Here is a 21,257-nt window from a genome sequence, read left to right on the forward strand (position 1 = left end):
TATTACCGGTCCGGGACCTTCCAGTGCATAACATCATTGTGGCATTGCTTGGACCCCAGTGGTAGATGTCAGACTTGTTTTCAGGAAAGCAAAACCATAGAATTGTGTAGAGTGCACTTTAACAATTTACTTGTTTCTGCCTTGCCATTTTTCCTTGTGAAAAGAACTAAACCAATGGCGTTTTTTAATTGATCGTTATTGCTTTAATTTAATATTATTGTTTTTAATACAAAAAACTAAGAAATATTATTTCTAAAGCATTTAATTGTGTTTTTTTCCAACATGCCAATACATCAGTTTTGGTGGGGACTTCTTGTGTACATCCTTTCAAGGGAACACTGTGATCTAATTCCTTAAATATTTTAGCTAAGTTTACGAGACTTGTGTTGTCTAAATTTGGCAGTGCTTAGGTGCCAAACGTTTGCACTAGTTTTGATAACTATCTAACTGAAGCTAGAGAAAAATCATCACATCTTGGAGACTGCATTTACATCTTTGGATTGTGCTGTATAGCGCCATCCAGAGGTTTGTTTGTTTTCTACACTCTGTGATGAGAGATGTATGTATGTGGATTTGTGTAGAACGAACTGCGCTTCAAAGCAAAGCACAGGGGAGAAGAGCTTGGGTAAGGGGTTGGTGAACATTAAAGGCTGAAATACAGAAGGAGTAAAGCAGTGAGAGAAAGGAAGAACAGTGTTAAAGGCCACTGCTGACCCATTCTCCATGGGCTGGAGCCACCTTCAGATAAGACCCACAACTAAATAATGCAAAGTGTTGGGTGTTGCTTGAAGAGTAGAATCTTGAGGTCTTTTCTCAAGCATGATAAGGGAAAGCACTTCCCTGTTTGTTTTATGCATGCAGAATTAGTAAGTTAATTCTTCTTTCATGTGAACCCTGCTCCCCACAGCCCACTCATTTTGCAGTTCCATCTCTCCATGAGGAAGCTGAGATCTCCAGCGTTCCTTCAAGTGCTTTGTATTACTGTTTCTGGTCCCTTTAAGATCTGTATCACTAAAGCACACTGGTGTTTTCCATTAGGGTTGTGGTATTTTAATGTTGCGTAAAGGCTCTTTAAATTATTTATGTTGGATTTTTTTCAAGTTGAGCACTTCCTAGCCATTTGTCTATTCCCCAGAGTGCTGGTGGTTTTTCATCTTGTCATTTGTTTTCGTTTTTATTTTGTGGTGCTACTTTGTGCTGGCCTGCCTGTGTGCACAGGACTATTGCTTATAGTTTTCTTATGGAATGTTTTTGTGGGTTGACAGAATTAGTCATTTTTTATCTAATAGCAATCTACAGGACGGTTTCCGAACTTGTGTGCTCCGAGAAAGAGAGGCAAAATTATAATTTCATGTTGTTATTTGATCAATCTTACATCTGTTCCTCTTAATTTCCGACTAAAAGCGCAGAGTTCACATCAGGCCCATGCTTCATTCAGGTTGGCTAGAAAAGATGATACACCGATTTAGATCTAACCGAAGGGATCCCTGACGAGAAAGGAAACGTTCACATGGTGAACAATGACTTAGACACTGTATTTTACCTCCAAACTTCACGCGCAGTCGTGTGTTGATTCGTTCATTCTGTGGCTGGACAGGTTCCCTGATATGAATAATTTATTCATTGATTGAGGGCAATACAATTCTCTCTGGTTCTTTTTTTTTCTTTCTTCAAATCTGTATTATCAGTTTTCAATTCTCTGGTTCCTTCTTGTTGCGATTACAACCCCCGCTAGTTCAATCTCCTCTTCAGGGCAGCTGTCATCGTACCAGGTGGGCAAATGAGAGGTACACATTCATATGAAGACAGTAGGAGATGGGTGGTTACCACAACTGTGGTTTGGGGGGTGCGGGAGTTAAAATGGGGATTAGTGTAAGCTTCCTATGACACTCCAAATCATTCCTTTAATTAAGATAATTGCAGTCATTAAAATATTCCATACACGTTACTACACATGTTCTGTCCAAAACTGAAAACAGTATGGCAGGATGACTGTTGTAGTCTACAGCTGTGCCTCTACTATCGCTTACAAACTATGGGCCTGATTTATAATTTGAGGGAATGGAGTAATCTTCGTAGGCCTGGAGAAGGATTTACCATCTGCCAGGGCGGGACTACCCCCTCCCCCCACCCCCCCACCCCCCTTCCAAATTTTGAAATGACCGCTAAGCTGCCACTCATTTTCAAAGGGTTAGCAGGTACTGCTGTCACAGTTGTACCAATTAATGCTTTTTGAAGTCTGGTGCACACTTCTGTCAACATGACGGAAAAGTCCATCGACCCGTTTAATTTTTTCTTGTAAAAATAAACTCCTGAAGTTGGATTTTCTGCTTAAAAATAAAAAATAAAATGCCCCCTCGCTATGGGAGTTTCCTCCCGGGGAGAGGGGGGCATTTAGCAGGCTTCACTGCCCATCACTGCAACAGTTAGAGGTCTGCCTCTGATGGACCTTCCTCTGCTCTGTAGAGCTGTCGGAGGGGTTTAATCACTGCAGAGACAGAGTAGTCTCTGTTGTGGTTTAACCTAAGGTCTGCCCGCATATCACTCTGACAGGCTGACCACAGTGTTGGCAGTATGAATATCCATGCCACCAAGATCTAATTCCGGCCCTATATCTCCCTCTTAACCCTGATCCTCGTCATTCCCAGATCATACAAGTGCCACCTGATGCTGATTATTTTCACTCGTACTCAACATCACAAGAATGACTCCCACCAAACCTGCCTCACTCAATGCCTGCAGGAGGGCCCTGAAATGCTTCCTCTTATGAGTAGAACACCAAGCACAACTGCAGGTTGCCCACCTGGTACTTCCCCTACGAAATCCTTGTCACTTAACATTATTGATTGCTATGTACTGTCCAACTTTTGACCATCATTTTTCTCCTACTAGTCGGCAGGTGTATTTTCTCACTGAATTATATTTAATTAAATGATGTTATGGACACTTTTAATTTTGTATAAGGACTCAGTACATGCGGCCTAGTCGGAACCTTATGCACTAGTGCCATGAGGTGGCGAGCTATACTTATGCCCCTTCATGGAGGATAGTATGTAATCTGCTTTATAAATCCATGCAAGATTTTTTGCACTTTAGTTTAGAAAGCTATCTGTAACCATCCCATTATGTTTTTTTACCTTGTATTTTTTAGTTTCTATCCCATGTAATTAGTACATGCCTGGAATAATATTGCATCCAACCAACTTCCCATATTTACAAGGAAGACTAAAATGTTTGCAGCTTGTGACTTCTCAACCTTTGAAACTTCCTAGCTCGTAACCTCGTTCATAATTGAAGAAAGAACAATGGCCTGTGGCATAAAAAGGTATTTTCTTGGATGTTTCCAAATATTATTAAGTAGGTAATTGTAATTTGCATCGCAAGATATCACCTCCTGACATTGACCCACCCATGATCCGAGGCAGTCTAGACACAATTGCTAGTCATTACCTCCTCGTCAGCCCTCCCCGTCCCAGTCCTTACCCATGAGCATAGCTCCTCCCACCAGAAACTCCCAAGCAACTAAAACCCATCCCTTCCCTCCAGGCCACACCCACACCCTAAGGCATATAATCATGTGACCCGCCCATCCACATCCTGTTTGTTTTTTCTGCGGAATTCATTTCCTGGCAACTTCGTTGTGGGGAGGTACTGGACCGATGGTGCCTCCTTTCGGGTGAGTGTGAAACGGCCTGCTGGGCGGTCGTTTGTTCCCCTAATGTACTTGTTTTCTTTCCATGTACTTTCGAGTCCCTGCTTTAGCGGGACCGTGGGGTTGGGGGGCCTTGACTGCCTGGTGTGGGGTGGTGTCTCCCTGCTGCGGCCTCCCCTCTTCCGGGTATGTTCCCTGCCCTAGCGGGTTCACCCGGGGAGGGTGGGGGGTGTGTTGGGCGCGGCTGGCCTCTCTGCTCGCCTGTGGCGTGGCGGTTTGGCTCCTCCTTGGTGGTGTGTTTGGTGGCTGGGTGCTCGTAACGGGCCCGTGTTTCCCACTGTTTGCTGCCATTGGTTTGTCCGGGTTTTCGGGGGCTAGGATGTGGTGTCCCATGCACTGCTTCCGGCTTTGGACTTGGTTGCCCGGTTTCGGGTGTTGGCGTTGCTTCAACCTCGTGTGGTTCGGAGCGTTTCGCATTTCCTCCCCCGCCTACAGAACGTAATCCTGTGTCCTTCTGTGATGCTACTGGTGCTCGTAAAAAGCGCGCCGTTACGTTTTCCGATGTTCCCGTGTCTGTTTGGATCTGGGGGTGCCCTGGTGTTCTGATTGTGTTGGGCTGTGCCTCGGCTACATCTGTTTATCGTAGTGACATGATCCTCTATGTACTGTGGAGCGTGTTGGGTGTTTGAGCCTGCCCTTAACGGAGAACATGTGCTTTATTATCTTTACAATACGCATGCCTGGGGCCGGTTCCTTGGGGGGTCGGGACTCTGTGTGCTGTAGGTCCTTGGTTTCTCCCCTGGCCTCTTTCTCCTGCCGTGGGTCGCTCTCTGCCCCTTTTGAGGGCATTGCTTCTGTTTCTGACAGGGACCCGTGGTGGGGGCACGACTTGTCTTCCTGCTGGGGCCTCCCCTCTTCCAGGTTGTTTCCCTGCCCTAGCGGGTTCGCCCGGGGTGGGAGGGGGGGTGTGTTGTGCATGGCTGGCTTCTCTGCACGTCTGTCCTCCTTTCAGGTAGGTGTGTGGCGGTCTGCTTGGCGGCTGTGTTTTGTTCTCCTTGGATACCTGTTGTTTCATGTACGTTTGAGTCCCTGCTTTAGTGGGACCATGGTGTTTGGGGGGGTCCGGGACTCCCTCTTTATGTCTTGTTTGGGCTGGCCTGCTGTCCTGTTGGGGTGTGGCTTTCCCTGATTGGCCCTTGTGGATCTTGCATTGCTTGGTCTGGGCTCTACTTTCTCTGTTCTGTTCCCCTACTGGAGATGTGTGGTTTGGGCTACGCTGTAACTGGGGGGTGGTGGTCGCTGGGTCTTCCGCTGCTCCTTAACTGTTGTCATGTGCTGGATGCTTTGCTGTCGTGGCTCCGGACGTGGTTTCGGGTGAGTCCTGTGGGCAGGCTTCACTGTGTTCTGCTACGTGTTTGGGACGGTTTGGGGTTCCCTTGGCCCTTGGGAGGTGGGAAGTCTGTAGACTTTTTCCCCTTTTTCCTGTTGTTGGGGCTTGTAGGCCTCCGTCTTTCTGTACTCTGTGAGCGGTGTGCTTGATGGGGGGTGGCAGGATGTTGTCACACTTGTTTTTCCCCTGGCTCTGGCGGTGGGGTGTCCTTTACAGTGGTTCGCTGTGGTGTCCTGGCTGTGGTGATGGTCGATCCCTGCTGGCTGGTGTGCCTTCTCGGTGCCTGTTGGTATTTGTGGGTGCCGTTCCTTCTTATTCTGTGGTCCTGCTTGTTGCGAGGCCTTGGATCCATCTTTTTCTGCCTCTGGTCCTACTGTTCTGTCTGTGCCTTGCCCCTGCTTTTGGGTTCGGTTGCTTCTGTGTGGCTGTCGAGGTTTCTCTGCGGCCTACGGCCTTGCCTCCCTGGTTTCGCCTGCTCCGGTCTGCTCTCGGGAGTTGGGCATGGTCGGGCCTGGTTGGTGCCTGGTTGGGAGGCCACCTTGGACTACCGGGTGCTGTGGGCTAAGTTCCCTCTGATTCTTTTTCCATGTTGGGACTGCTGTTGCGTTTCCTGACGGATTTGTCCTTCGGTTCCCTTGGTACGGCAGCGGCTTGGTCCTCTATGGCTGTTTGATGGCTATTGTGCTTCTGGCCTGGGGAGGCGGTGCTGATTGTGGGGCTGCTGTGATGGGGCTTTCCTTCAGGGGCTCTGTCCAGTTTGGGGTTCCGTTGGTGCCCTTGTTCGGTTTGGCGGCTGCGGTCGTTCTTGTTGGCTCCAGTCCGATTACTCGGTGTGGGTAGTTTACGGGTTGTGTGCGGGCTTTTGGTCTGCCTTTCGTTAACTTTGATTGCCCGACCCTTTTGTGGTGTGGTGCGCGGCCGGTGGGTCCCTTCCTTCCACATGTCCCGGGGTTTTCTGAGTGCTTCCTCTTCTTCTGGTCCCTCCTTGTTGGGCTGGGCTACTGGATGGGTTCTGCGCTGCCCCTGTTCCGGGTTCTTTGGCGATGTGTCGGGCTTTCTTTCTCGGTTTTCGGGGCTTCGTTTCTGTTGGGCCTGTGTGGTACCCTCTTCATTCCTTCATGATGGTGTCTCTTCGGTTGTTTCTTCCCTTCCTGTTGGTGGGGTTTTTCCTGGATTCTCTGGTTCTTTGGGACGCCTGCTTTCATATGTCCGTTCACGCGGCTTCGTGGTGGTTCCTACGTTCTGTGGGGGTGTTGTTCATTTCCGCTTTTTGGGGCTGCCTTTTGGATGGTCTGCGCCTCCTGGTGTGTTTGCTGACCTTTGGCTCCCTGGGTGGTTTTGTTGAGCTACTCTGTTTGGCCTGCTCTGGGGTTCCGGGTGTTCCCATCCTTGGACGGTTGGTTGATTCTTCCTCTTCTTTCCTTCCGGCTCCGGCCCTTTCACTGGGTGTTTGCTGGCTCCTGAGTCGGTTTGGGTGGATTCTGGTCTTGGAGTCTTCCATTCTTTGCGCCGCTCAGGTGCTCCTGTTCATTGGGTGATTTCGGCGCCTCGGTTGGTAGGGTCTTCCTGCCGGTGCCCTGCGGGCTGGCTCTGTTGCGAGGACTGCGGTGGTTGTTGGGGGCTTAGTCTTCCGCTTCTCCCCGGTGGCTCCATGTTCCGCGGCTGTTGTCTGCTGCTGTGGGGTTTGTTCCTTGGGCCCGTTGGCGCTTGTTCCCCCCAGGTGTGTCTTGCTCTGGGGCATTGGGTTCCGGCTTCTTTGGGCTGTCTGCTGTTTTTTCCGGGGGGTGTGGCCTTTGGCCGCGGGTGGTCCTGTTGGCTGGTGGTTCGCTCCTCTTGCGTGGCTGCCCTTTTATGTCCCGTGAGCGGTTGCCTCTGTGCCTGTCTTGGGCTTGTTGGGCGTTGATTGTCCTTGGACCTGTTTCTCTATGGTATGTCTTGTGCCTCTGCTGCCGCGGGCTCACACTGGCGTTGGGTTCATATCCTGCCTCTGCTTTCGTGGTGTCCCTTGGTGGTTTTGGTTCTTGTGGTGCTTTCGTTTTGACCGGTGAGCTTTAGCTCGATGGTTTGTCTTGTGCCTCTGGTGGCGCAGGCTCGCACTGGTGTGTGTTTGGGTCCTTCTTCTGCTTTCTTTGTCTCCTGTGGTCGGTTCGGTTGGCCTGGCCTCTTTCTGCCTTGGCTCCTCTTGAGGTTCCTATCGGTCTGGTCGGACTGGGTGGTGGTGCCATGGGGCTTTGGCTGGTGGGTGTTTCTTGTACCTTATTGTGGTGCCCGCCCTCGGAGGCCTGGGTTCGAATCCTGCCAATGCTGTGATTGTGTCCCCTGGTGGTGCTTTTTGTAGTTCCCTTTGGGCTTTCTGTCTGCCGGGGGTTTTGTTCTTGTGGCGACTCGCCTGAGTGGGGTGTCTCCCTCCCTGTCCGTGTTGGGCCTCTTGCTGACCTGGTTCGGGGTTCCGTTGTTGGTCCTGTTTTGCATCTCCGAGGATCGCCTTGGGTTGAGGTTGTTCTCTGGTTTGGCCCGGCACTGTCTGGGGGGTGGTTGCCCTGTCCTTCATTGGACGGGGGCCTGCTGTGTGCCTTTCCTCAATTCGGAAGCCCTTCGCCTCTCCTGTCCTGGGCTGGTCGTGGGGTTTTCCTTCCTGGATTACTGTCCGGCACGGGGTGTGTCTGCATTGGATTCCGGTGCGGGTCTTGGGTTTCTGGGCGGTTGGCTTCGACTGGGTCGGCCTGTGTCCTCCCTGCGTGCTCTGTGGGCGGATGTGTTGGCCTTTCAGGGTTCGGGCATTGGGCCGATGCGCCCCTTGGTGTCCGGGTGGTTTTGGATGGTTCCTCCTGGCGCCGTTCTTTCGTTCCTTTGCTCCTTGTTGGGGTTTCTGGTTCTGCCTGTTTTCTGTCCTGTTCCTCTTTCTGGGGTTTCGGTGCAGCTACTCTGTTTGACGGTTGTGCGGGCTCTGGAGGTGTTCCTCCTTCCTGCGGTGTCTTTTTTTATGGGGTGGTTTTCCCTTTTTGTTGCCTTTGGGCTGGCTGGTCCTGTTTTGGGGCCTGTTGTGGCTGCTCTCCGTCGGTGGCTGTGTTGGCTGTGCGGCCTGCTGTTGGGCTTGTGGTGTGTTGGCGCCTGGGTCGGTTCGAGGTACCTAGCCTCGGGGGTGGCTGCTTCTTGTGCTTGCTTCCGGGGGGCCTCCCTGGCTGTGTTCTGCGTGTATGCTGCTGGGTGTTCTCCTCGAGCTTTTATGTCCTCTAGTCGTTGGTTGATGTGTGGGACTGTGTCTCCTGGGTTTGGGGGCGCTGGGTTGCGTTCTGCTCGGGTTGTGTGCCTTCCTGCCTGTGTGGCTTGAGTCTGTTTTGCTACTGTGTGAAGCCGATTCTTGCTTTGGTATCTGCTCATGGGTAAGGACTGGGACGGGGAGGGATGACGAGGAGGTAATGACCGGTTACTCACCGGTAATATTCATTACTCCGAGTCGTAGCCCTCCCCGTCCCAGTCCTGGTTCCCATCCCTCCCTCCCTGTTCGGCTTCTTGTGCTTGGTGGTACAGGATGTGGATGGGCGGGTCACATGATTATATGCCTTAGGGTGTGGGTGTGGCCTGGAGGGAAGGGATGGGTTTTAGTTGCTTGGGAGTTTCTGGTGGGAGGAGCTATGCTCATGGGTAAGGACTGGGACGGGGAGGGCTACGACTCGGAGTAATGAATATTACCGGTGAGTAACCGGTCATCCCTGCTTGGAGACTTTGATCTTTGCCACTTTAGTCTGGTATCATGAGCAAAGGCCCAAACATCCTTTTCACAGTGATCTATAAATCGTTTGAGTAAGTCATTGGACTCGGTTTGTTAAGCTGGCACCCTCCATTTTATATTTCAAACCATTCAAGGCTGAGGCATTGGAAACTATTAGTTTGATAGGCCAGCTTGCTGTCAATGGTCAACCAAGCCGAATAGCTGATTATAAATCTTTTACAGTTCGCATCTGTTTATGTATGTGTGAAGGGTCATTGTAAAGTGCTCATACACCGTTAAGTTACGGGCACAGAAAAGTTGAAAGAAAACGCAGGCACAAATTACCTTTGAAATGGTAAAGATGTTAAACCCTTCCTAAACCGCATATAGTCGGCTAATAATATAATAACTTGATTTGTATTTAGTGCTTTCGAACACACTTTATATGTTTTGATGCACTGTAAAGAACTTCTTGCAAATAATGTAATGTTATTCATTTCTCCAACCTGGAAGGGTGGGAGACTTGGTCATAAGCCATACAATCGCTAACCACCCTTCTCGTACTGCGGTAAACTATTCCACAATATGGATGTAAGCATAGAGAAGGACCTATAGCCCACCTTTCACCAGCTCTTGAACGACAGGACTAATGCTAAGTTTTTCTTTGAGTCGCCATGTCCTGATGGTTTTATAGGGTTGCAGCTTTTCTTTCAACAACTGGAGGTTCAGGGAGGACTCGCTAAATAACCATGTGGACAATGCAGAGCACATTAACGTCAGACCGCTTCTGGACTGCGAGCCAACGTAGAACTTTAAGCTGATGAGAAATATTCTTGTTCTTAAGTCTCTCAAAAATAGGTGGCAGGTGTATTTTGAACCAGTTACAGCTGTTTAAACCTGTGACAAACAATGGTCCTCCTACATCTATTTGAAACCCCAGTTTTATTTTTAAGACATCAGTAGGAGGGACAGGCATTCATGCCTCTATCGTGTGATCTGGAAGCTCTATTGGTCCCCTTCACCGCCTAAAAAAAAAAAAGAAAGCACAGAACTTTACTTAGTACGCTGGAAATGCCTTTCAAATGCTAGTCCAAGCAAACAGCATCCACCTAATTTTCCATGTTTGCTCGCTGTTTCATAGAAGCTCCGCAGTGCGAGTGCTGGGATCATTTAAGTAGTGAAATCTTAAGCTGGCAAGATGGCTCAGTGTATAAATACTCGCCTTTGAAATCTAGCATTAAATCACTGTATGGGAAATGGACATGTAGGCATTTGTTAGATATGGCTGACATGCATACAAGTCCCACATCTTTTAACTTGGCTTCCTGGTGAGCTCTTTAAATGACAAATCGTCTAACATACCAGACATTGCTAATATACCTAGAAATATCACAATATTTGTTTCTCGATCTGTATTTTGCACACCCTTTCCGAAGGCTGTGAAGTGGGTGTCTATCGCGTGCATCTGTATTGAAATTCCCAGAAGCAGATTATTAAATAAAAAAACACAGCACACCTGTTTTTAACACTTACTAGAATGGTCTCTTTGTGAAGTTAGTAGACATGATTACAAGGGTTGGGTTCTTCTGTTTGTGACGGAATGCATCATATGTGAGCTACCGCCTTCCCCCAGGTAACAGACGTGTATAAGCTGTTATTTTTTTAAGGGTTTTGAAATCTGAGCACAGTCACTTGAACACATTCTGAGTTATCATCAGACAGTTTCCCCCTCACTTAGTTATGTGGGTAAAGGGATTTATCTTCTATACTAGAAAACTCAATTCACTTGGTCAGGTCCTCCTCTCATTAATTGGGCGCTTCAGCTGTACCTTCAGAAAGCAGAAACCGAGTGCCCATTCTGTCAGAAGGGCGCATCTAGAGTGAATGGCAAAGTGGACTCTACAGGAAGACAAATTTACAGATCGGTGCCAAGACTGATTGGAAGTGGTGAGGGGATTAGATATCCAGTTGCCTGTGAGCAAGTATTATGCACATACGTTTGAAAATTTACGTCTGGACTCAAGAAAGAAACTCGCTTGCCAAACACACAAATTCTTCAATTTTTCAAGAGGGACATACTGAATAAAGATGGCAAGGAAGATCTTTTCCACCTCCTCTTGCTACCGATTAAGAAAGATGCCAGATACAATCAAAGCTACTGTTAAGAGCTGTGAACATTCTGGTGAATAGAGTGTTACTTGGTCCGGTTCAGTGAGTGACTTCTCTCGAACTGGGTGGGAATCTTCCCAGGCTCACTTTGAACTGAGGACCGCATCATGGGCACTGCATGTTTCTTCCAAGGAAAAATTGGCTGCTATAAAATTCCACTGCGGCTGAGTTCTACCGAGGAGATCCAGGCTAGATATTAGGCAATAGACTGAAAAAAAATAACATACCCATCAGCCACAAAGACTAAACTGAAGATGCTCCTAATACAGATCAAGAGACGTATGCAGAGTTCTGAAATTAGAAGAAAATTAGAGTGTATCACAAACGTCTGAAAAACTCAAGATCATACATGTTGCCATGTAATAAAGAGCTATTGTACATCACATAAGGGGTTGATATGTTAACTGTTTTAGTGTCTCTCTGGCCCACGTATGACATTGCATTAGAAAGGGAGCCAAGTAAATGCAAAGCAAAGACACAGAATCTAGCAATTCTTAGACATTCTTCGTTCAGTGGAGCTATCGGCAACCACCTTTCATCCCCTCTGCTTTACATGGTGGATTCCAATGTCATCAAATAACCCAGCTCTGTAGTGTTTACTTCTTTGCCGCACACCTTTCGGGGAAGACTGTTTAGCTGCATGGGTTGATGCTCAGCACCTAAGCAACAAGTGACTGTGATCTAAAATCCACTGCAAAGCCAAGTGAGAGGGATTTAATAGTTGGTGCTAGGGAATCTGTGCCAGAAATGTTTGCCATTTTGCATAGGTGATTGCATGATTGAGCATCTGCAAGGGATTATGCAGATTGATCAGAACTTCTAGTAGCTATTGGGAAACTCCACAAGAACACAGCCAAGTTGATGCTCAAGTCTTCATTCTGCTTCCTGCAAAAGACAGAATGTTGCTAAAGTATTTGTCATTGTACCAGGAGCTAATTAATTCGGGCTTACTTTGCTTCTCAGGAAGGAGAGGCTAGAGCTGGTGCTAGAGAAGAGAGGCCGCAGCTTTCCACATTCACAGACAAGGAGCCAAACTGAGCTGTGCTGTTGAAATCTTTTTAAAATCGGCAATGGTGAGCTGAATTTATAGATGGGAGGGAAAAGAACCACAATGGGTTGAGGGCAAAACGTAGTATGCGGGACAGGTCACACCCAGGAGACAGGGAGATGGGAGCCACAGGAGCCTGCAGAACAGGCCTACAAGGGTAGTTCCAATCCACAAAGAAATTAGTCTGATTGGCTGCCCAACTCCTAACATTCCACTAGGGTGCTAGCCATGATTCTTTGCACAGCATTTTCATTTTGGTGTTCCAGGTCTCCACGCCAGTACCGAGGCAGTCTTTCTGTCTCGCTGCTCCAGTGTTTTGCTCAACTAGAATAAGCTTGATAGGTGTACATGATGTCATACCCAGTAGCCGTGCAAGAGCGTAGCTGTCATTGGTGCAGCAGGTGTAGTTGCATGGATCCCATGATCTCATTGCACATCATTTGTAACTGCTGTTTGCTACCCAACATTCAGAGAACCCATTTCCTTTGCTTGCATTGGGGCACATGGCACCCTTACAACCCTGCATTAGCCGCATTTGAAGTTGCTGCTGATTTGGCAGTTTTTGCATCCAGAGTTTAACGTCTTAACATGATGGTTGCTGGAAGTGTAGCTCCCTAAAAACCCCAATCTAGGTGATATCACAAGTGATGTATTTTGTGGAACTTATCAACAGGAGGGAAATTGTTCTCAAAGAACCCATAGCCTGATATCACAAGTTGCGATGGGACTATGGAATACCGTCCTACAGCTTATAAGGTTTTGCTGGGACACAACAAGGAGGCATTGAATTGATGTAACGAGCTAATGCATACCTCTGTACTGAATTTGTTTTTCTTCAGTGATCTGTTTCTTGGTTATGTTAGTAACCGAATAGCAGGATCAACTGGGCAACATGGGCTGGTGAGAAAAGTTTTTGATCCACGTAAGGTCAGAGATGAGAACATTTTGTTTGAAGTTAGGATCTTGTCCTAATACTTTGATCTGTTGCAATTTGTTAACCCACTTGTTTTATCTGCAAATCCTAGTGCAGTAAACATGCTTTACATGGCAACCAACAGTTGTGGCTGCTCAGTTGGTATGGTTGACTAAGGTTTTCTCATTCTAGGTATCTCACTGCTTCCTTCCCTTGTTTTGCTGCATTCTGCAGTTCACTTGTCCTAAAGGAGTGATTGAAACCTCACGTTAGTTGGTTTCTGTGAACTGTTTGAGAGGTGGTTTATTTTGCACAGACCTAAAGACTTTGGCATCCATCTTTCTCCACACAGTTGGCTACAAGGCACACGTCCACCCCCGAAACAGGAGCTGTATTATGTAGATTATCAATGCCCGAGACGTTGGGGGTGTCACAATTAAGGCTGAGAACGGATTTTTAAGGTCAGATTTTGATAGCCCAACTGCCAAGCAGACCAGTTCCCTAAAATATATATAAAATTGACTTTTAGTTAGTCTTTCGCCCAGTGCGTCTGACTTTGTGTGTCCTGCCACCTCTATTCTAATGCTTGCACTGACCTGCGTGAGGGACTTCTTTACAACTAGGAAGACTTCAATAGAATCAGCCATTTGTTTCTTGCTTGGCTTTGACATGCTTACACAGTATGTGTTATCATGTTAAACCCAGACCTATTGGCCGTGCAAGCGCTTTTTTAATGTGCCGTTGTGGAATCTTCTCCAGAGGCTGTCTGCAGACCTCTTGGGCAGCTTTTAAGTATCCAGTTTACTACAATTGCTGCATTGCAAATTCTTTAGTTTCCTCAACCTTGACATCTCCTTAACCTCGTGGAGATTGTACTAAAGATGACTAATCATTGACACAGCAGACTGTAATTTGCCTTTGATAAAGGTATGTGAACTTGTGTGCTGCCATCTCAAGAGTATCTGTATCTACTTTTAACATGCAGTGCTTTGTTTACTTGTGCAAAAGTGGAGGGCAAAGACATGTTTCAACAGTGCAAAGCCCACAACAGATTGTGGCCGGCTGGACTTTCTTGCTGTGCCTGGTTTGAGCGTGGCAAGATGCAAGGGGATGAATTCGAACGTCCTTGCCAAGGTCATAAGGCAAAACCATTGAGAGCACTCGCAACAGTCTTGTGGGCTGTTTCCCTGCCGGTTTAGGACTGCTCCACAATAAGTGTTGGTATTACTTCGTCTTAGTATCTTAAAAAGAAACAAGCAGTTGCTCAAGCAATATTATTTTTTCCTTAGCAAGATGGTGCGATGATTACATTTTTATTGGAAGCATAAGCCACAAAAATAAGAAGGAAAAAAGAAAAAGTTCAGCCGCCGTATAAATGCAGCAACCACATGCTTGCAATACATTTTTGGAAATAAAAACAAATATCCTACACAATTTTATTAGCACAGTACGTTTACTGCCTGGCAGGTAGTTTTACTTAAAACATATATAAAACCCCTAGTTCAAAGTTTTACTCAAAACATATATAAGCCCCTAGTTTGAATGTTCGTCACATGATTATTACCTCAATAAAATGGTTACAGTTGTCTTTGAAGTACTGTAACATTAAGAAGTAGTAGACCTAGTTTAAACACACTAGGATGACACAAACACCAAAATAGGATAACGAATGGAAAGAAAAAAGCATTGTAAAGTAGGTGTTCACCAGCCGTGGCACTGAAGTGCACAAATTTTTAGGTGGATGTGCACTTGTGATCTGGATAAAATGCCTTCACTCACAGTACAAGAGAGCCAATAGCTGAAGTGGGCCGACCCTTTGCCCATAATGTATGCTATGGTGGAGGAAGGAAAATGTGGAGGGTGCTTGTGCAGATCAACTCAAAGCCTCTGGTACGGAAATTCACAGGCAGCCGCCTTTAGCTGACTACGATGATAGACAACATGGCAGGCACCGCGCGGTGCCTGTCTCGTTGTGCATTGAAAAGCACAACATGCATTTTTGGCATTGCGGCGGGCGGTGGTTTCAGCACCGCCCGCCACAATGTCAGAAATGCAGGATGCACCCGCCAGTGTGGCGGACGCATCCTAATGGGATGTGCGGGACCGCCGCACCCTTAGCGGGCGGTCTCATTTCCCACTGGTATGCCCGCCATACTAATGAGCCCCTTAGTACCTTCCATGAAAATGTTTTAAAAAGCATAGATCCGTGTAGGTGTATGTCATATATAAACAAATTATATAAACTCTGTATAACTGTATATATATACATTATTAGTGGATTGATGCAGGCCATCGTCTCATGGGTCTGTCCCATCTGCTCTTTGTCGAAGCAGGATTATTGATGTCAAGTTCTGGTTCAGGGTAATAATAAGATGCGGCCACAGGATACCCATAGTGGTGCCTCAAGGAGAGAAACTCTGGAAGTTGACATTGGGTAGTCTTGAAGTAGCACTCCAGAATGAAGCCTGTGCCTGCCGCTGCTACCAATTAAATAACAGTTTATTTGAAGTAGGTCTTATCTGCCTGCCTGTGTCCTACCTTTTCAAAATGTATATCTACTTTTTTTTTTTAAATCGTGGAACTAATGATATAAGAATAAATAAATATAAAGTATATTAACAATGGTAGAAATTGTATCTTTCATATTTGAATGGTGCAGATCATCGCCTTGTAGTTCTTTCTCACGTTGTGTTAGTTGGCGCTTGATCAGTGGCCTTCTTCTTGGTAGCAGTTTCCACTATGCTAGTGAGTTGTAGATGATGCCTGCAACCAGGATCGGATTGGGGAGCCAAAGTAGCCCTGGCAAAAATGCTCAAACGAATCCCATTCCCTTTTATTTTCTAGTAAAATTTCTCTTGTTTCCGTCCACCCCTGAGCCAGCTCTCAATCGGATTGACCGGGACAGTACCCTGAGTAGAAAGAAAATGTGGTGTTTGTTTTGGGGCGGGGAGTTGTGGTGGTGTGACGGCAAGAGGTGTGAGGAAGATGAAGGGCAGGTGGTTGATGGGGTGCTAACAATTATGCAGAGGTACATTAAGAGCTGATTACAAAGACTTTAACAGGACCAGATTGAGACCAAGTGGGATGGGCGAGCTGCTGTGTGCATGACTATGTCAGCAGCTCCCTGCTGCGCCCCTCTGAGGATTGGCGCCCTGGGCCTGGGCCCAGCTCGCCCATGCCAAATGCTGGCTCTGGTCCACCCAATCTCTCTCTCTCTCTCTCTCTCTCTCTCTCTCTCTCTCTCTCTCTCTCTCTCTCTCTCTCTCTCTCGCTCTCTCTCGCTCTCTCTCGCTCTCTCTCTCTCTCTTCCTTTCCCTTTCTCTTTCTCTTTCTCTTTCTCTTTCTCTTTCTCCTCTCTTCTCTCTCCCTCCCCTCTCTCTTCTCTCTCTCCTCTCTCTTCTTTCTCCTCTCTCTTCTCTCTCCCTCTCCTCTCTCTTCTGTCTCCCTCTCCTCTCTCTTCTCTCTCCCTCTCCTCTCTCTTCTCTCTCCCTCTCTCTCCCTCTCTCTCTCTTCTCTCTCCCTCTCTCTTCTCTCCCTCTTCTCTCTTCTCTTTTCTCTCTTCTCTCTTCTCTCTTCTCTCTCCTCTCTCCTCTCTCCTCTCTCCTCTCTTCTCTCTTCTCTCTCCCTCTCTCTTCTCTCTCCCTCTCCTCTCTCTTCTGTCTCCCTCTCCTCTCTCTTCTGTCTCCCTCTCCTCTCTCTTCTCTCTCCCTCTCTCTTCTCTCCCCTCTTCTCTCTTCTCTTTTCTCTCCCCTCTCCTCTCTCCTCTCTCTTCTCTCTCCCTCTCCTCTCCTCTCTCTCCCTCTCTTCTCTCTTCTCTCCCCTCTCTCCTCTTCTCTCTCCCTCTCCTCTCTCTTCTCTCTCTCTCTCGCCTCTCTCTTCTCTATCTCTCGCCTCTATCTCTCGCCTCTCTCTTCTCTCTCCCTTTCCTCTCTCTTCTCTCTTCTCTCTTCTCTCTCCTCTCTTCTCTCTCCTCTCTTCTCTCTCCTCTCTCTTCTCTCTCCCTCTCCTCTCTCTTCTGTCTCCCTCTCCTCGCTCTTCTGTCTCCCTCTCCTCTCTCCCTCTCCTCTCTCTTCTCTCTCCCTCTCCTCTCTCTTCTCTCCCCCTCTCTCTTCTCTCCCCTCTTCTCTCTTCTCTTTTCTCTCCCCTCTCCTCTCTCTTTTCTCTCCCTCTCCTCTCCTCTCTCTCCCTCTCTTCTCTCTTCTCTCCCCTCTCTCCTCTTCTCTCTCCCTCTCCTCTCTCTTCTCTCTCTCTCTCGCCTCTCTCTTCTCTATCTCTCTCCTCTCTCTTCTCTCTCCCTTTCCTCTCTCTTCTCTCTCCTCTCTCTTCTCTCTCCCTCTCCTCTCTCTCTCTCCCTCTCCCTCTCCCTCTCTCTCTCTCTCTCTAGTCTCTCTCTCTCTCTCTCTCTAGTCTCCCTCTCTCTCTCTCTAGTCTCTCTCTCTCTCTCTCTCTAGTCTCTCTCTCTCTCTCTCTCTCTCTCTCTCTCTCTCTTTCTCTCTCTCTCTAGTCCCTCTCTGATAACTTTTCACTCTTGTGTTCTCACTGTAGTCTGATATGCCTGGAAAAGTGACAGAGGCAACAGAAGTGACCCTCCCACCCTAACAAGTTGTCTCCAGCCCACCAGGGAAATGCCTGGTGGATTAAAATGCCTCTCCAGCCCTGGCTATGATATGGGGGGGAAGAATAATTTGATTACCCATGCATGCTGTGAAGGTAGCTGTATTGTTTTTTTCGAAGATTAGCAAAATGTTACACCATCTGGAATTGCACTGGCCCTGCTTCTTAAAGGTTGTGAAGGGTACCTGCTGAATGTTTGCTGAATTTTAGTACATTTTGCACTCTGACTATAGTTAAGTTTACCTGCTCTGTCCCTCATTTGAAAACAGGCTTATTTATTTAGTGGCTGGATGTGTGTGGCATGGTTTCAAAGAAGGCACGTGAATTTGCTGCTACCACATTATTTTCATTTGATCTTAACTTATTGGGATTTGAGGGGATGGTGCCCTTTGAGAGCCTAATGAATAAATCCATTGAATTTGTTTTCTCCTCATCGCTGTGATGTGATATTTTGAAGATGATAGCTAAATGACCCACAATTACCAACTAGTAGCAACAGTAAGTAGACTCCCTCCATCCACCATGTGGTTTTCTACTTATGGTCCTTTGTTTCCCGACTTCAGTTCCTGACATTTATCCCACTCTCCGCCATTCTGCGGCTCAGGCGGGTTTCAGTCTGAGGGAAGCATTTGATGTATGGCTACTGTGTCTAGACCTGCACAAGGTTATGCCTGACAGGAAACTGGGCGAGTCCGGAACAACCAGTGTTGAGCAATATTGCTTCGAGTGACGTAAAGATGTCGACTACGGAGAATTTCTGTGAATTGACAAATATGTGCACTTCAAAGCAAACTAGTAACAACACAGGTTGATTCTGGAAGGATCAAATTGCCTGCACACTATGGTCTGAAAGCAATAATCTCTCTGAATGTAAGACACACTTGTTCAACCGCTTTTGCAAACTCACAGGTGCATGGAAATGCCTCCCAAAATGAGACATGCCAAGCCTTCTCACAATAAATGAAATCTGTGACATAAGGAAGACTCTGCTGTCTAGAAGTCCTGGGGTCACAAGGATAGACCAAGAAACTGGAAAGCACTTCATGGAAGTATAATGAAGTGTTGCCTACATGTTAGTTGGATTTGTAAAGCTTGACTTATCACCTGAAGGGTATTTAGGCACTGGAGCAGGTGTGTAGCTCGTCTGCTGGGTGTTAGTTGAAGTTGAATAGCCAGGTCCTCAGTTTCTTGCGGAGTTCCAGAAGTGAGGATGGGGCCTTTATGTATAGAGGGAGTTCATTCCAAGTTTTGGGTACAAGTCAGAAGAAGGTTAGACCTCCTGTTATGCTTTTGCGTGTGTGAGGGGTGTGTGCGAGAGAGTGAGGCAGAGTACAGAATTCTAGAAGTATGGTGGAAGTGGAGCCGGCAGTTGAGGGAAGCTGGACAAATGTGTAATGCCTTGTATACATGTGTGAGAAATTTGAATTGGCAGTACTTGTGTATTAGCAACCAGTAGAGTTCTCTGAGGTGTGGTGTGATGTGGGTGTGCTTTGGGAGGTCCAGGATGAGTCTGGTGCGGTGTTCTGGATGGTTTGAAGTCAGTGGAGGAGGTGGCTGGGCATGCTGGCATAGAGTGCGTTGCCATAGTCAAATCTACTGGTGACTAGAGCTTGAGTGACAGTATGTCTGGCGCTCTTGGGTATCCATTTAAAGATTTATCTCAGGGTGCATAGTATGTGGAAGCAGAAGGAGTTGACAGCTTTCACCTGAGAGACCATGTTGAATTGATCGTTTAAGATGATTCCCAGGTTTTGTGTGTGGTTAGTGGGTGATGGTGTTGTCTGAGTTGAGCTTCAAGTAATTGGTTTTCATCCATTTTGTTATGCAGATCATGGATTTGGTGAAGTCTCACCTGGTTGTGGAGGACTGATTTTGAGAGGTCGAGCTGGTTTTCATCGGCATGTTAGATGGTGAAGATGCTGTGAGATCTAATGACGTTGGTGAGTGGTATCTTGTAAATGTGCAACAGGATGGGGCTGAGGGAATCTGCAGATCAAGTCCTTCGCCTCTTATGTGTAGGAAGGGAGCCTGATTCGCTGTGTCCTCCCTGTGAGGAAGGAGCATATCCATTTGAGGGCTGGACCCTGGATACCTTTTGAATGTAGTCTTTTGATGAGGCTGGAGTGTGATACGTTATTGAATGCAGTTGAGGGGGTCCAGCAGCATGAGGCGGCAATTTCTCCCCAGTCCAGTAGGGTGAAGATCTCATCTGTGGCAGAGATGAATGCTGTCTCCGTAGTGTGTTTGCTTTGAAAGTCAGATTGGGAGTGGTTGAGAAGATTGTGGAGTTCCAAGTGGTTGGTGTGTTGTTGATTGATTGCCTTCTGTTGCACATGAACTGGGTATGGTAGAAGGGAGGTGGGATGGAAGTTGCTCAGTTCGTTGGAGCCTGCCAACGTTTTGTTGAGGAGGCTGTGACTTCAGCATGCTTCCAGTCCTCGGGGAAGGTTGTGGACTCAATGTAGGATTTAATGATGTGAGTGAGGAATCTGCTGATCACAGGGCCTCCTAGGTTATAGATATGATGTGGACATGGATCTGTGAGGGCCCCAAAGTGGATGCTTTTCATGATTTAAAGCGCTGTCTTCCTTGGTGACTGTTCTCGAGTTGGTTAGGTGTCTGTATGAGTAGTAGATTGGCATCTTGCTTATGATGTCCTCCGATTTGGTTGTTTTTTGAGGTTATTGTTGATCTTTTTAATTTTGCTGTTTTAGAAGTTTGAGAGGTTATTGCAGAGTTCCTTGGAGGGGTGATGGAGTTGTATGAGGTTCTGGGTGAGGAATTCCATCATGATAACAAGTCTCCTTGCCTTTGTTGAAGCTGGCTTCGATTGGTTCGTGATGGCTCTTCTCTTGGAATTTCTAAGCAGATGGCGGTAGTGTCTAAGGGCGTTGATGTTGTTTTTGACTCTCTATTTCCTTTCCAGCTTTTTGAAATAACTTATGGAGTCCTGGAGTTCTTTTGTGTACCTTGGGCCTGTTTGTTGGTTTGCAGTGGTGGTGAGTTTTGATGGGTGCCAGAGCATCCCCACAGTTGGAGATCCAGTGGTTGAAGTTGGTGATGTCCTTGGCTAGGTTGTTGGTGGTGTTGGTCTGTTTCGGGTGTGGTGTGCAAATCAGTTTACTTTATTTTGTTCCAGTTCTAGATGGGTTGGTTGATGTTGATGGGAGCTTTTACTTGTGGCGTGGAGATTTTGAAATGGATGATGCAGAGGTCCGTTCATGTGAGTAGCTGATGCTATTGCTGGAGGCGTACATTGCATCTGAAGTGTTTCCTGCGCTGTGTGTGGGGTATGCGATTAGCTGGGAAAGTTCTATGCTGTGTGGACTTTTAGGAGGTTGGTGGAGCAATTGTTGGAGAGGTCTTCCAGGTGGAAATTGAAATCACCAAGGAGTTGGAAGTCCTTGGGGTTGATCGTGAGGGGAGACGATAGTCTGAGATGAGAATGCTGAAGTTATTGAAAGGTCGTGTACGCATGGAACATGCAAGTACATCCCAGGGAGGCACTCCGGGGTGGCTCAAAACCAATGATTCCACAATTTGTTTGAAAGTATTTATTTGTTCATTTCGATGATATTGAAAATCATATCAACATGTTTTTAGAATACTGAAAGACATATCATTTCACGCATATGGCTCCGATGCATTTCGGGCTCAAGACGCCCTTTTTCAAGGAGCGCTGAAAGAAGAAGAAATTAGCGCGGATTAGGGATGTGAAAATCGGGACACGCGTTTTAAATAAAGTGAAATAAATAAAAA

The 21,257-nt window shown here is 47.1% G+C and overlaps 1 protein-coding gene across 2 annotated transcripts in view; it reads left to right on the plus strand.

Moving 5' to 3' along the window:
• Window positions 1–21,257, plus strand: part of MST1R (macrophage stimulating 1 receptor) — a 410,648-nt gene that overhangs the window by 22,493 nt on the left and 366,898 nt on the right. Inside the window, exon 2 of one of the 2 annotated variants that reach the window (XM_078661247.1) lies at window positions 19,327–19,438. The exons of the other annotated variant lie outside the window; for it this stretch is intronic. The gene's annotated coding sequence lies outside the window, so the exon portion shown is untranslated. The remainder of the gene's footprint in view (window positions 1–19,326; window positions 19,439–21,257) is intronic. 2 annotated transcript variants of the gene reach the window in all.

The sequence above is a fragment of the Lissotriton helveticus genome, chromosome 9, assembly GCF_964261635.1.
Source record: "Lissotriton helveticus chromosome 9, aLisHel1.1, whole genome shotgun sequence".
In the NCBI taxonomy this organism is placed as follows: Eukaryota; Metazoa; Chordata; class Amphibia; order Caudata; family Salamandridae; genus Lissotriton; species Lissotriton helveticus.